This window comes from Pipistrellus kuhlii, unplaced genomic scaffold, assembly GCF_014108245.1.
Source record: "Pipistrellus kuhlii isolate mPipKuh1 unplaced genomic scaffold, mPipKuh1.p scaffold_m20_p_1, whole genome shotgun sequence".
Lineage (NCBI taxonomy): Eukaryota > Metazoa > Chordata > Mammalia > Chiroptera > Vespertilionidae > Pipistrellus > Pipistrellus kuhlii.
The window spans coordinates 9,216,725-9,231,282 of record NW_023425404.1 but is presented as its reverse complement, the minus strand read 5'-3'; the positions used below and the strand labels follow the sequence as shown (position 1 = coordinate 9,231,282).

Here is a 14,558-nt window from a genome sequence, read left to right as displayed (position 1 = left end):
TAAATGAGGATTTAATCTTTATTTTAATTCCTGCTCCAGTTCTAGCCAAGAACCTTCCTCAAGCTGGGGTAAGGGGAGAGCCGAGCTCCTGACACCGTCCCCCTTAGTTTTAGAGGGCCCCTGCAGAGGGCCCCTCTGTGATGGTATCTTCTCAGCTGTTTGCAAAACAGTCAGGGAGGAGGTGAAGCCCTGAGCCAGGCAGCCTGGCTGTCTCTTTAAATGCCTGGGTCTGTGTGGGAGAGGGAGGGGCCGGCTCTGGAGTGCGTGAAATTCCTGGGCTCCTCCGGCAGTCTCAGGCTCGGAGCTCAGCCCTACACATCTCCTCTTGCATGCAACTCACTGAGAGGCAGAGGCGAGAGCGTATCCTCCCCTCGCAAAGCTGCCGGCATCTCGAACCACCAAGGACCTGCTTTTCGCACCCCCAACACCCTCCTCCCTTCTTCCCAGTCACTCCCTCTCAGAGAGAGGAAAAGAAGAGAGAAAGATTCTGGAATTTGAACCTTCCCAAAGAGGAAACAGATCCAGCAAACTCAGTTGATTAAACGGCAAACAGATCCCCAATCTTCTATTGGACGGGAAAGGTAAGGTTTGGGGGCAAAGGCAGGTGGGCTGTGAAAGAACTCCAGGTGCTTCTCTGTTCCGGAGGCTGTAGCTCCGGAGAGGGTAGAAGTTTTCAGTTGGGAGCTACCAACCTAGATTTTTTTTTTTCCTCCTGAATGTTGGATCGAAGAGCCTCAGCTGACCATGGGAATGGCTTTTCAACTGCCTTTCCCTCCTCTTCAGTTCTCCTGGAAGTTGAGTCCTTTTGCTCCAGAGGTGCAAAAAGTCAGAGAATGTTTGAGATTTAAAAAAAATCTTTTTAAAAAGTCTTTCTCCTGTTTCCCTGGATGGTTAATCTAAAAGGACTTGTGCCCATCACTTCATTTTGGGCAGATACTTTTTTTTTCAGCACTTTCCCCCTTATCATTATTATTATAATTTCTGGGGAAGGGGCTGACTCAAATGAGAAAGAGAAGGGACATTCTGAGGATCTCAAGAAGACAAAATTGAATTGAGACAGGGATTTCCTGAGCTGTTGAGAAATTGAAGTATATATATATGTGTGTGTGAGTGTGCTAAGTGTGGTTTTGGGGGTGGTGGTGGAGGAAGTGTGAGGAGGTGGTGCTTGAGTCTTAAGGTTCAGGTTGGACTCCCACTGTCTTGTGGTGAAGGTGGGCATCCTCAGAGAAGGTGAAAAGGGTGTGTGTGTGAGCAAGTGTGAGAGTGTGTGTGAGTGTGTGTGTGTACGCGCGCGCGTGTGCTCTTATTTGGATCGGTTACAAGGGAACCTTCCTCTTCTGCCTTCCATTTGTTTATATTAATGATTTAGCAGCAGGCTTGCCTGAAAACTTCCACTCTGTGTAAGCACTGTGGGTTTTGCAAGCTCTCAGTGACCTTATAGGCTGGTTCAATGTATTTTTTCAAAGCATTGTGCTGTGCCCAGAGTTTCAGCTATTTTCCTGTTTTTTTATTTTTTATTTTTTAAACCACAAAACTTAACTGATTTAGAAACATCTTCCTGATGACAAGGGGAAAAAAATCTGCCCCCCCCCCCCCCAACACCCATCCCTTATGAGGCCAGTGATGTAATACAACCTATGGGCTCGGCTGGTTTGCAGGTGACTTACCCTGTGATTACTTGTTAAAAAAAATAAATTTCTCCCTTCCTCCATTAAATGCCTTCCTCTTTTGATTTGAATGTAGAAATATTGTCATGCAGTGAGAAAATGATATTTTTGCTAACCATTCTAGGGATTTAAGGAAACTAGGATTTCTCTCCCGTGATCATTATTTAAAAAAAAAATTTTTTTTAAATGCAAAGGTCAGGGATCATCCTGAGCTAGCCTAGGATGGAGCAAGACAGTCCAGCCAAACAGGAGAACTGGGAGAGCGGGAGCTGTCACCTCCCCGCTTCCTCCGGCGATTCCCGCTCGATAGTTTTCTTTTACCACCACTATCCACCCCAACATTTTCATTCTTTCTCTGCTCTGGTAGGGAGAGGGGCGCTCCTTGTCACACCTGGAAGACGGTGCCGTTTCGGGGGTCAGATGACCGTTTGCCTTTGTGATAAAGGTTCCAATGGAAATTTGAACTCCCAGTGCGCTAGGTGACTCCATACCCAGGATAGTCTATATGGGGGCACCTGGAGGTTAGGTCTGGGGGGCCCGAAGAAGTCGTCCTTTATGAATCTGCCATTCTGGGTAGAGCCTCCCTCCGTCATTCAAGGGCTTCTGCATCGCGTTGCAAGTTAAAATGGTCCCGCTGGTTATGATGGGCAAGTTTACCTAAGGGCTACTGGGTACGTGGCGGAGGGATGAAGGGGAGAGAGATATAGCCAGGCTGGTATTTATTTATTTTAATCTTCTGGCTTAATCTGCTGAAGTCATATTGGGGTAAATGACATTTCAGACGGGGGCTGGTTGTGCAGAGATATTCCTATTGTTTGATTTTTTTTTTTTTTTTTTTTTTTGGTTGGGAGTGGAGAGTAAGGGCTCTTGGCCCATTTTCTGCAGCCTGGGGTTCATCCTGCGAGTCAGTCTTCCTTCGAGAAGAGGGGAAAAAAGGCTGGATGCTGGAAGTTCGCTATTAAAGTGAGCAACAGGGCTGGGTTAATTTTTTTTTTTTTTTTAAACAACCGGACTGTGCAAATGCCCTTTTCTGGAGCTTTCTGGCCCTTTCTAGTGAAATAATAATTTTTTAAAAAAAATTGTTTCTTAAGAGGAAGGGGTCAGAAATCAAAGGGATTCTAGATTTCGAGAGACAAACACGTCTTCGCTGCTCTGGTAGCTCCCTGTTATTAATTATTGGGGGTTTGACGGGAGGGGGGTCTGGCCTCCTTTTGTTGATTTCTTTTTAATGCTGTGTTTCTACTGAATATGTTGATGATTTGCTGCTTATATAAGGGGAAGGATGTGTCGAGGTGGGTTGATGCTTGGGGTTTTGAGATCGGCTACTGAGATTGGGTGGCGGTTGGTGTGTTTGTCGATGTGCATGGTAGGAAGGCCTTTTCTTTGGGGTGCTGGGGGATACGGGGATGGTTGGGAACGGGAGATGAGATGCCACAGGGAATGGGGGACAGGAGGGGAGATGAAGGTGAGGTTGCAAGTCGCTGGTTTGCAAAATTTCTGTCCTGCATCCCCCTTTCTCTCGCTCCTTGGGAAGAAAAAAAAAATCCATTATCTCTAAAAACACATTATTCTTCAATTGGCCTGTTAGAGAAAAAAAAGAGAGGGAGGGGAGGGGTTAATTTGGTGAGGGGGCTTGGTTGTAATTAGCCCACTGCTGCAAAACTGAGATATAGAAACCCATCGGCAGGCACCAGCTTTGGGGCACAGAGAGGCGGCGGAGAGATGGGGGACGGGTTGTCAGTCTTGGATGAACAGTGGAGCGGTGGGGTTGGCGTTGGGGCATTGTGTGTGTTTATGTGTCTGTGTGCGTGCAATTTTCCCCACCCCACCGCCCATTTCCCCCTTCGTCCTCCCCCAATTCTGCCATGCTCTTGCCTTCTATTTCCACACACCCCTCTCCCCTACCTCCACCCCTCCCCCTTTTCTCTAGCCCTTTCCATCTCGAGGAGAAAATTCTGATTCTGATGGCTCTGCGGCTCTTTTTTTTTTTTCCTTCATTTTTTTTTTGCAACACAACAGTGGTGCGATGGCCTTTCCTACATGCCACACGGATGCAGCCTTCTGATAGGAGGGCTAAGTCGGCACATCTACACACACACTTGCACACGCTCTTACACACACACACATGGACGCAGGCGACCAAAGGCTTGGTTTCATTTGGTTCCATCCCCCTTTATGGCTCTCCCCACCCCTACCTCCACCATGGCTCCTTTCCGCCCATCTTCATACGGGAAATGCAGTACCGTTATCCACGTCTTCTCCCCACACCGCTCTCTTCTTTCTCTTCACCATGATTCTTTTCCCCAAAGCTGTGGTGTGTCGCAGTTCGTAGGATTAGCATGTTGGAGAGTCTTTGCGGGAGGGGCCCTCAGGAAAAAGGGATCGGAATGGGAGTAGATGACATTAATGATTTTTTTTGTGTGTGCCAAATAAGCACCCGGTGATAATGATCCAATTTAACCATCCGTGTAATATATGTTTGCGGCACATCAGAGGGAGGTTACCCAGGGAAGGCAGTCTGGACTGGGTCACCTCTGTGGAGATTTGATGCCTGGACGCTAGGACACAGCCCCCCTCCCTTCCCCGCCCCCCACACCCACACATGTGTGCTCTCTCTCACCCCCCAGCACACACAGCTCTGCTCAGTGGGCTGTGTCAAGCCAGAGGGCACTGCAGAATATCCCCGAGTTGGGGTGGTTGGTTGGGAGGATGGAGTGATGTCTTTGTCCCATCCGGCTCTGGCTCTACTGATGTCATCGGGTCTTGAGATTCTTGGTGGCCTTTGTGTTGTTTTTCCGTGAGGGCAGGAGGGGGTGTTTGTGTTGGTCTGGCGCCGGTGTGCCTCCAATTGGACACCATGGGATCGTGCACACCGGGTGCAGTCGGAGCCGGAGGCTGCCTGCCTGTGTGTGCTGCGTGAGCGGGTCTGTTGGGCATGTACGTGCGGATAGCTCTGGAGAGGTGCGGGGGCGCCAGGGGGAGGGTGGATTACTTTCCCTCATTCGGAGGGGGAGGAAGGCAAAAGGCGGAGGTGTTCAGTGGGGGAGAGAGGCCAGTGGAGGCTGCACGTAGTTGAGAAAAGGGTGGAGGGGGAGAAACCGCTCTGGTCCCCAGCGGGAAGCCTGCCTGCGTGGAGAGCCTTATGCGATCCCCGCGGCCCCCAGGCCAGCCCGTGGGCGGGTAGTGTGCACGGATGGCTGTGGGTGGATGCAGATTGAAAGGTGGGCGAAATTGAGGGCTTTCCCTGCCTCCAGGAGTCTGGGCAGAGCTCAGGAGGATGGCCCCGCTCAGCATGCCCCCCGAATTATCAGCCACCTTGCGGTTCGGCCTCTTTGGAGGCTGCGGAGCTGCAATCGTCCTTCGCCCCACAGGACAGCAGCCCAGCCCGGTGCGCTCCTGGCTCGGCTGCCTTCACTACCAGACGCCATCTTCCCTTTCCTCTGGCTGGGAAGGTGTGCCTCTGTATTAGCAATTATACACGAGATTGGAAAAGATGTTGTCTCAAAGAGATAAAAAAAAAAAAAAATCCTCAGAGCAAGACGCCGGTTGTCCTTCATTTCTGGCATCCTGTCTCCCTTCCCGAGGCTGACCTTGAGGACTTAGGGAGAGGGGGTTACGTCATTGCCTGAGAAAGGGGAGAAGTGTGGGGCAGAATGCCTCAGGGGCAATGATTGTGCCAAATGCAGAGAAAAGAATGCTCTTGGGATGATGCCCCTGCGCATTCTCCTGAGTGACCCCTGTGTGTGCACGGGAGACTTGCAGAAGTAGAAGGGGCCCTTCCTAAGCGAGCCTAAGAAATGCAGCGCTGGCCTGGTGCTTCGGTCTGCTGTGTCAGGACCATGTTTCCCAGGTGTGCTCCTGTGTGCAGGGGGCAGCTGAGCCTCAGCTCTGACCCTTGAAGCCAACCATGGCTGCTCTGCAGATGACCAAGTGCAGTGTTGTGGCTGGGCCAGCCACAGGTGGCAGTACTGGGCTTGGCAGGGGGTTTGCGGGGGCCTGCTCCTCACCCCTTCCTGCAGGTTTCTGCTCTAGTGATGCCTCCTCAGAGAGGCCTCTCCTGGCTGGCTTTCTAAAATAGCCCCCTCACCCCCACTCCGGGCCACTTTCCAGCCCATTACCCTGTCTTTAATTCTAATGGGCTGATCACTACCTAATACCATTTCTATATGGAAGTGTTAAAGTGATCTTGTCTGTCTTCCCCTCTAGAATGCAAGCTGTAGGAGGGCAGGGCCTTTGTCTGTCTTGTTCATTGAAGTGTTCCCACTGCCTCGGCACATAATAGATGCTCAACAAATATTTGTTGCTCAGAGGAAAGAACCGTATGGTGTTAAGTTTCTCTTTTCTTCTCTAGCACCTTGACACCTGTCTTTTGGGAAAGCTGAACTTTACCTTGGGCTGTCTTACCCCTGCCTAGAAGTTCAAGATCTGTTGGAGGAACTGTGAAGTGTTAAACTTTCTGAGTCATATAGAAAGGTCTTCTCTATGCCTGGTCCCAGTGACTCTGCCTCCTTCACGGTCCCTCTAATATTAGTAATCATCACCACCATCATCATAGTAGTAGTCATAGTCATTTTAAAGCTACCATTTCTGAGGTACTTCATTTATACCAAGTTCTCTACGAAGGTTTTTTTTCTTTCTTTTTATTTTTACACTCAGTGAACAATTCAATGTAATATACTATTAATACCTGTCCTTGACAGGGGAGGAGACCAAGATGTACATAAATTAAGCTAGTAAAATGGCAGATCAAGGATTTGAACTCAGATCTATATTATTCCAATGCCCAAGTTTATGATCCTTACATTGTACTATTAGAGGTAAAGGGAGATTATCTCATTCAGTGCCTTTAAATACAGATGAGAAAACTAAGGCTTAGAAAGATTAAATGCTTTGTCAAAAGTTGTATGCCAATTTTGTTCTAGAGACAAAGCTGGTTTCCTGGCTGCCCAGGTAATGCTCTTTCCACACCATCATATTGCCTACAAGATGTGCACCCTTTCTTATTAGGTATTGCACTGGTGGCTGCTTGGAGTTCCCTTCAGTTCCCCTTCTTCCTCAGTTACAGGTGAGTGGGGTATTGATGAGGTTGGTGAGAGTAGTTGCCTCCTAGAGAGGGAAGACTACTCCTGCAGAGCTGGAGGGAGACTTGAGGAAGACTGGTAGACTCCAAGGTCACTGTAGTCAGCGTGCTGGTCAAGGTTGTGTACTGAATGTGTTGGAGGAGGAGATCCAAGTGGGGTGCTCCAGGTTCTCAGTTCCTTGTAGTCCTTATCATCAAGGTCACTCTCAAATGCAGGAGGGGCCTATTCAGAGGTCCATGCAGCTAATAACTGGGTTTGGATAACCTGGGAGTTTGTGTGCTTCTCTCTTAGCCCTGTTCCTCAGAAAAGGGATACTTGGGGCCAAACACTAGCTTCAGTGGGTTTTGCTCTGTTACCAAAGAACATGATGTCATGAAATGTGGATGAAGGGCTCCTATCAGCCATTCTGCCTTGGCCTTGAATCAGGGAGGGGTTAGAGGTCCTATCCAAGTTGTGTGTGTGTGTTTTGCATGGGTTAGTATTGTGGAGGGAAGAGGGGTCTGCAGTAAAATGGATCCTGAGAACCAGGGAGGTCTTACCTTTTGCCTTGAGACAGGGCATGCAGCCATTTCTGTGTGACCATGAGATGAAGTGACCTGTGCCCTGGTTTGTAGAGACAGTTCCATTTAGGCCTCTTTGTCCTGGTGTAATTATTAACATTCAGAAGTGTCCTGGTTTTGATGATAAAATATATGGTTATCTTTCTTTGAGATGACATCACCCATTTTCTGTTAATGAGATAGAGAAGGGACAGGGGCATGCCAGAGAGGGAAATCCAATTTTAGGGCAAGAAGGTGGCTGAGAGTAGAGCCTTTCTTCAGAGACACTTTCACTTGTTCACTCTTTAAAGGATTAAGATCTAAATCTTCTGACTAGTTCTACAACCAACGTCACTACTACTACTACTACTATCCTAACTACTCTTACTACAACTATCTCTACTAGCCAAAATTTGAGTTCTGACTATGTGCTAAGCACTTGGCATGCATTATCTCACTTAATCTTCCCATAACCCTATGAAGTAGGTACTATTATCATCTCTATATTAAAAAAAAAAAAAAAAAAAAAAAAAAAAAGAGAAAAGAAAAGAAAGAAAAAGAAAAAAAAAATAAACTAAGGCCTGAAGAGGTTAAGTAACATGTCAAAGTCACACAGGTAGAAAGTGGCAAGGTTATGATTTGAACCCAGGGATCCCCTAAGCCTGGGAACTCGCTGAGCATCTGGCTTACTACCCAGGTCTGGTGAAGATGTTTCTGCCAGTCAGAGGCACGCTAGGCTTAGGGACAGGAAGCTGCTGCCCAGGAGTGGCATTGCTGGTTACCTCTTTGATGGCACTTTAGAAACTTTTGTATGGTGTCTCGGGTACATTCTTCCCTGTTCAGGACCCTTGTCAGAGGAGCAGTTTGGTTGTTTGGGATGGTGGTGGGTTGGCAGAAGGCACACAACCTGCAACCTGTCTATCTCTGCTTTGCTCTGTGACTCTGTTCCCTGATGAACCCACACTCCCCATGGCCCTTGCAAGGGCCTGGTCATCAGTGGGAGATGCTTTTGAATGCACAGTCATCTAGCACCTGCAGTTAGCAGAGCATTGTGTTCTGCTCTATTTCCTTTAGGTGGGTACTGTCCTCCCTCATTTGCCCAATGAAAAACCCAGGGGTCAGAGTGGGGTTCCATATCTAGGATAACACAATGAGAAGTAGCAGACCCTGGGTTCAAGCCGGGTCTGACTCCAGAATTCATGTTTGTTTGTTTTTTCTGAGACCTTGCACCACTCTCTATCCTGAACCCTGGAAAAGAGGGGGTGAGAGTTGGAGCACCGAAAATGGGTGTAAGAGGAGCAAATTCTCCAGGGGGAGATCTTCAGGTAAGCTCTTGAGGTCTGGGTCTGAGAGGGTTCTCTGGAGCTCTCCATCATGGTCAACCATCCCTGGGCCTCTTCCCCTCTTTCAGCCAGGGCAAGAGAGCTGCTGACCCTTAGGCTGGATGAGGGATGGTCTGGTTTGGAGGAAAAGAGTTGTTAGGACCATCCACAGCCCCATAGATAAAAGCTGGGGGGAGGTGTTCAGAAGGAGGTGCCTCTTCTCCCATGGTACAGAGGACACCAAGTTTCTCCTCCTTTCTCATGTGTCTATATCAGAGGGTCAAGGGTAAGAAGGGATGGATGGTCTCTCTGCCTAGAGACAATGAGGGAGGAAACAAAGGGAGGAAGCCAGGATCCCCCAAGATTAGGACTCCAGGGAGGAAGGTGGAACTTTTTCTTGATTGAGACTCAGAGAAGAGTAGAGCCTTTTAGTGGCTAAAGGGATGGTCTGTAGCCCCCAAGCTGAGCTGCATTAGCTTCATTGCAGCCCCATGAAGACTGTGTTTATTTTTCCAATAATGTGTTAATTAAACATCGATTTCCGGGTAAAGGAAAGGGAATTGGATTGCCAGAGCTAAATGGAGTGAGGAGGATGGGGAGCTGGTGAGAGGGGCCCCAAGCTGGAGTCAGCATTCTTCAGCACAGCCGAGGAGGGGCGGCGTTTGGGAAGCAGGGATGGCGTTTTCCCCGGCTCCAAATTTGGAATTGTCAACTCCTCATGGGCCTTCAGGATTCATTCTTTCTACTCCTTAGCTACCAGAGCAGGTGGAGACAGCTCTTTGCTGAACCTCAGTTCAAGGGGGAGAAACACTTGTTACTCACCTTCCTCAGCATCTTTTGGTTTTTGAGTGACCCTGGGCTCAGCCTTGTGTTGGCAATCTACATAGGTTAGCTCACTGGTTTTTTAAATGAATGTGAGTTAGTACTTTCATACCTCCACTTTGAAGATGAAGAAACTGAGGCTCAGAAAAGCTAAGTTGCAAGTTAGAAAAGGGCCCCTAGAGGAGTAATAAGTAACTGAGGCTGGCAGAATAGCTACTAAGGGTCCATGCCCCTCTCAAGGAAGAAAATAACAAAGCATCTAGTGAGCAACCAAAGGGACTATTTCACATATTGTTATTGGCTGAGATTGATTGAACTTTGAATGTTCCAGCAACTGTGTTAAGTGCTTTGTATATAAGTTGTGAGGACACAATGAGCTAGTGTTAGGTAATGTTATTCCCATTTTACAGATGAGGAAAGTGAGGGCAGTCAGGTTAACTAACTTGCCTGAGGTTACAGAGTTGGTAAATGGAGGAGCTGGTATGCAACTTCAGTAAAGGGGACTTTGGGACATTACAGTTGTGTCCTGTTGTGTCATGCACACCAAGGACACTGACGCCTGCTCACACGTCACTTATAACTTCTAGGGAAGTGGCCGGCAAACTCATTAGTCAACAGAGCCAAATATCAACAGTACAACGATTGAAATTTCTTTTGAGAGCTGAAGACCGACTTCTGTGCATGGGCCACGAAGTTTCAATCGCATTGTATGTGCGCTCCCACATGTGGTATTTTGTGGAAGAGCCACACTCAAGGGCCTAAGAGCCGCATGTGGCTCACGAGCCATGATTTGCCCACCACTGTTTTAGAGGATAAAGATGTGGGGCTTTTAGAATGGATCCTCTGACAAGATTCTGGGCCCCAGAAATTCAGGGTCTTGTGATGTGAACCCCAGTGTTTTTTCTTTCTTAGGCCAACCCTCTGATGGGGTGGAGGATGTTCTGAGAGCTGGTGTGTTTGCATTTGCTCTGGTGAGGTGGGAGCTGGGCAGGGAGGGTAAGTTAGAGCAGTCATTCTCAAATTTGCTGTACACTAGAATCACCGTATTGAAATCCCAAACCTATGCTGCATCTCGTATCAACTGAGTCAGAATCTTTAGGGGGAAGACCCAGCATCAGTATAGTTTAATTAAATGTTCCCACGTGATTCCATAAGGCTTGTCAACCAGTGTTTCAGAACGCCTCGCTGCAAAGCACTGGACCAGCTTTCGCTTTCATGGTTAGAAGTACAGAAGTAATTGGTTATACACACCAACCTCCAGGGACAATGCTTACATTGATCCGTTTTCATGTCATTAGAATGACACTTTTTAGTCTTTGGCATGCACCAAAATGTCTGGGGAATTTTAATAAAATGCATATCTTCAGGCCCCACTATAGATGGTATTTAGGAGTTCTGGAGCAGGGCCTGGGGATCTGCATTGAAAGCAAGCACTTTCTGTGGCTGGATGAGGTGGTGTCATCCAGGGCCAGCCCCAGAGCCCGCTGTGTTCCATGCACACACACGTGAAGTCTTCTCTCTTTGGAGGAAGAAAAGGTGAGAATAGAGACTGCTGTGGTCGCCCGCTGCTCTGTGAGGTGTGACTTCCTTTGCCAATGACTGACTGTCCACTGTGGACATGGGACAGCCTTTCTGCCTGGCCTGGGTCCCTGCTGCCCACCTAAGAACCATGTTGAGTGCCCTGTGTGCGGCAGCCCTGAGGGAGGAAAGGATAAGCCTAACCTGGAATTTCAGCTCTCTTTTCAGGTTTTAAAAAAATCAGAGTCTCTGCACAACTTGAGTGTTCGGAAGTCTGTCGGCAGCATGCATCCTGAGGCTTCCCCGGGGATCCGTGAAACAGCTTCTCGGGGGCTCATTTTAAGCTTTTCTTCTAAAACTGTCAAACAATTGAGAGTAGTCAGAGGTTCTCAGAGCTATAAGGGACCTTGGTGATCATCCATGCTAAGGCTAATATTCTATTAATTTACTAGTATTCATATATTTATTCACTCAACGAATATTTATTAAATATTTACTCTATCCAGGCACAGTACCAGGAATGCAGCCACAATTAGGGGAGATATGTGGTTTATCCCTCATGGATTTATGCTTGGGTGGAAGGGCAAATACTAAACAAAACAAAAAAATTTCTAATTACAAATTATGATAAGTGCTCTGAAGGAAAGGTACTGGGGGCTCTGGGAATGATGGGGACCTAATATGAGAGGATAAAGTCAGGGTCAAAATAACAGCTAGAACTGATCAAGTGCTCACTCTCTGCGGGCCCTAAGTGAGGGCCTTACGTGTGTCACCTCACTGAATCCTCACAATGAGTCTTGGAGGGAGGTGCTGTTGTTATCGTGCCTTGTTACAGATGAGGAAATGGAAGCACAGGCTGGGACTAAAACTGAGGTCTGTCTGACCCTCCTCTAACATCCCACCTCTGAGTCAGAAAGTGGTTCAGGAGAACAAGTATTTGTTCTGAGAGCTGAAGGAGGAGCTGAGGGTGAGGAAAATCAGAGAAGTTAAGAAAATGCTGATAATCCTGGCCACATATGGAACTCTCAGATGCCAAGTGATGAGCAAAATGCTTTTCCAAAATTATCTCCCTGAATCCCCACAACTAGGGAAAGTGGGAATTCATATCCCCTTTTGCAGGTGAGGAAAGTGAGGCTTGAGAGGTTACATTCACAGATGTTGGGCCTCTCTGAATTCTGCCTTGTCTGGTCCGCTTAGACCTCACCTGTTTGGCAGTGCTGGGAGTTCCCCCAGAGCCCACAGGTCTGCTTGTTCTGGATCAGAGAGAACCCAGAAGAAGGAGGAAACAGAGGGCCTCTTTGGGGCATGGCTACCCCTCTGTGCTGTGAGGGTTCTCTATGTTTCTTCCCTTTGTAAGAGCTACCAGGCCAGCCTCCTTCTAGGACTGTTGGCCCAGGAGCCCATAGTAAATGTTTGCCCTTTGTTCCCCTCTTCTCTCCCTCACCTGTTGCTAATTAGTGAGATGCTTATCACCTGTAGTTACAGCCCTCTTCCTCTGTCTTGTGTCTTCCTGACCACCCTCTGAATGGGTTCACCTGAGCTCACCTACTCTCCCAAGTTGTGTGGGCCCCTGGCCCACCTTGAGCTGCTCTGCTCTGAATAGATGGGAGGCGAGCTGAGAGGAAGGACAAGAACTCAGGCCATGGACTTGGTCTAGAGCTATAAGAAGAGGCAGGAAGATGTGGGAAGAGAACGGAGATATGTTAATGGGGCTCTAATCAAATATTAAATTCCTGAAAAGTTTGTCACGGTATGGAAATTCATTTTTTTTAGCCTCCTGCCCCACCCTGTAGGTGAGGAAATACACACATGTAGACAGGGACTCCATGAGATGGAAGCTTGTCCATGCCCTCCCTGGATTCTCCTCCAGGATTGATAGGATGGTTCTGGCAATGTGGATGCCAGAAGTGGACAGGCTATCTTCCTGTCTGCTTTTCTCCAGGTTTTGGAGGAATTGGGGCTGCCTCAATAATGGTCTATGACTCTGGTGAGATGAACACTTGAAGGCGATCACTGGACTCCCCAGAAAAGGGAAGGCATGGAAGCATTTTCTGAGAAGGGGTGGGTGTGCGGGTGGTAAGAAGTTCGGCTTCTGTGTAGGTTGTGTATTTTGGATGACAGTCACTCTTTCTTTTTTTGTATCTGTGTAGTTATTCTTTCTACATCAGTTAACTCCTTATAAAAGTAACTTAATGATTTGATTGCAAAATAATATATGTTACAGAACATGTAGAAAATACCTAAAACAAAAAGCCACCTGTAAGTCCCCCCTCTAGAAATTACTAACGGGAAAATTTGGTTGCTGTCTTTCCAGCTTAATTTTCTAAGCATCCACAATCTAGGGTGTGCTATTTTGTTTGAAAAGAAGTCCATTCACCAATTTAGCAAATACTAATTGAGCGTCCACTCTGTGCCAGGCATGGAAATCATGTTTTGGAAGCTGTCACACTAGCTTGAATTTTCACCTAAAGATGCATCATGAGCACTTTTCCACAATAGCTCCTCATGGCGTTGAACTTCCAGATTTAGATTTTGGGTGTAATGAGGCAGCTAGCAAATTTTGCCATCTTAGGTTTTATGTTTTAAGAAGGAAGGGAGGATTGCCAAGCCTCTCTCTCTTTGGCACCTAAGGCAGGCACCATATTAGCCTTCTTGGGAGAAAATATGTCCCTTTACCTAGGAAATAAGGAAGAGACAGAGTTTACAGGGTGGGAAAAACTCTAACTTTTTTTTAATATATATTTTTTTATTGATTTTGTACAGAGAGGAAGGGAGAGAGATAGAGAGTTAGAAACATCGATGAGAGAGAGTAATTGATCAGCTGCCTCTTGCACACCCCCTACTGGGGATATGCCCACAACCAAGGTACATGCCCTTGACCAGAATCGAACCCAGGACCTTTCAGTCCCCAAGCCGACGCTCTATCCATTGAGCTAAACCGGTTTCGGCTCTAACTCTTTTTTTTTTTATTTTTTATTTCTTTTTTTAATGTTAGAGTCTTGGATTTCTCCAAATGAGGGGTTGGGAAGGTAGAAAAATCAATTTTCTTTTATAGAATCCTAGCATCTTAGAGAGTGGGTGGAGTGTTAGAGCATGGCTAGTTTACCCTCTTCAATGTAGATATGACTGGAACCTGGGGAGCTGAGCTAGGGAGAGATTCACATTGGTTGGGGGTGGAATTGATAGAAGTAGTTCAAGAGAGAGCCTTTGTGGGCACGTGAAGGGTCTCCAGTGGGTAGCTGGAGTTTGAATGCTGTGTTTAAAGGTTTGTTTTGCTGATTCCCTAATGATCTCCTACCCCTTCCTTGCCAATAGTGTTCTCCAGGCCATCATTTCTCAAAATGCACATCTGTGGTCCACTGAGGTCTGGGAGATGATAAAGGAAAATGCCTCTGGAAAGTCAACACTATTCACAGACCAAGTTGGCTGGGTGCAGACTTCCACAAATTCTATTTTGCAGAGATCTACTGGGCACTTCCTTTACCCAGGGCATTGTGTTTAGTGCAGAGGAAAGTAATGGCTGGCATTCTCTAGTGAAGGGTCTCATGAATGTATTAATATATAGTCTTAGCAGGAGGCCTGGGTCTGGAATAGATGGGACCATGTGTA

General features: G+C 47.4%; 1 protein-coding gene across 15 annotated transcripts in view; it reads left to right on the top strand.

The window, feature by feature from the left end:
• The first annotated feature begins 310 nt into the window (after positions 1-310).
• The window catches only part of NRXN3 (neurexin 3), a 1,462,974-nt gene continuing 1,448,726 nt past the window's right edge, over positions 311-14,558 (top strand). For all 15 annotated transcript variants that reach the window (XR_006740652.1, XR_006740674.1, XR_004986670.2 and 12 more), the window contains exon 1: positions 311-581. The gene's annotated coding sequence lies outside the window, so the exon portion shown is untranslated. The remainder of the gene's footprint in view (positions 582-14,558) is intronic.